Below are 1225 nucleotides of genomic sequence, written 5' to 3'. Positions count from 1 at the left end.
TGGGGACCAAAGACAAGGAATGGCGCAGGGCCCAAACTAGGAGTAGAGAACAGCGGGGGAGATGGAAGGGTGAACACAGTTGGGGGAGTCAAGGCACGGAGGGCTGTGCGATAGACTTACCCCAAGAGAGGCCTGAGGGCAGGAGAGCAGGATATAAAATTTTTTAAAAAAAAGAATCTTGTGAGAAAGGCACAGATAGTACCTCTCCTTTATTCTTCTCTCTCTCTCTCTCTCTCTCTCTTGCTCTCACTCTTGCTGTCTTCCTCTTCTCCTTCTCTCCTCTCCCTCCATTCCCCCCTTTTTTTCTCCTGGTGATAAGCATCAATTTTTAAACGTGAGAAAACAGGCGAAGTTGATTTTCCCAAGATCACAAGAAATGCCAGTGCTGGCAGATGAAACTGCTATACCACCTAAATATGGCACATTAAATTTATAATGTAGTGCTGTATGTTGAATTTACAGTTTTTATTAACAACTATATAAAACAGGGAAAAGTTTATATATGTTTCATAGAATCAAAATAGTGCAAACATCATCGATTTCAATATATCACTATACTTTGAGACTTGTTCTGTATGGTCCAAAGAATACCTCCTGTTTGGGATTAGTGAGTTTAATACAACAAGCCAAAGTAAAAGAATAAATGGCAAGTGAAAGATAGACAGACAGCAAAACATCATCAAATTTTATGGTCAACATATCCCACAGACAACGACTGGGGAAGTTGAGGCAGTCAGGTGGAGTTCCTGAGCTTTTCCTCCACAGCCAAGCTTCCCGTGGCTGAACTTTTGGCTTCTCTTTCCCACCACAGGCAATTTCATATCGTGGATAACAATAGTAACCCCTGTTGGGAATGGTCTTCCTTCTGGCTGTTCTCAAGGTCACGATGTTTTTACTTTATAACTACTTTACTGTTATCTTCCCTCCTTGTCACAGAGTAAGGGGCAGCCCATCTCCAGACACGGAGCCTTGGAGGACCCTTTCAGACAAACATGCTTGAGTCTGAAATGGGGATGGGCAACCCTGTTTCCTGAATGCTGTTATTTTATCAACCAATCCAGTAAGGTTGAACATGATATAGAACAACTCAAACAGGTAGCAAAAAATCTTTCACTTAAAAATTCCCAGTACCAACAGTCATCTCAATGGAACATTTATACAAGACTAACTCCTTGGCTTCTGCCCTTATTGGGCCCTCTGCTTTCTATCACTTTAAATTTCTATC

Source organism: Nannospalax galili, unplaced genomic scaffold (assembly GCF_000622305.1).
Source record: "Nannospalax galili isolate Female #2095 unplaced genomic scaffold, S.galili_v1.0 scaffold1212, whole genome shotgun sequence".
Taxonomy (NCBI): Eukaryota; Metazoa; Chordata; class Mammalia; order Rodentia; family Spalacidae; genus Nannospalax; species Nannospalax galili.
Note: the sequence above shows the minus strand (reverse complement) of the source record.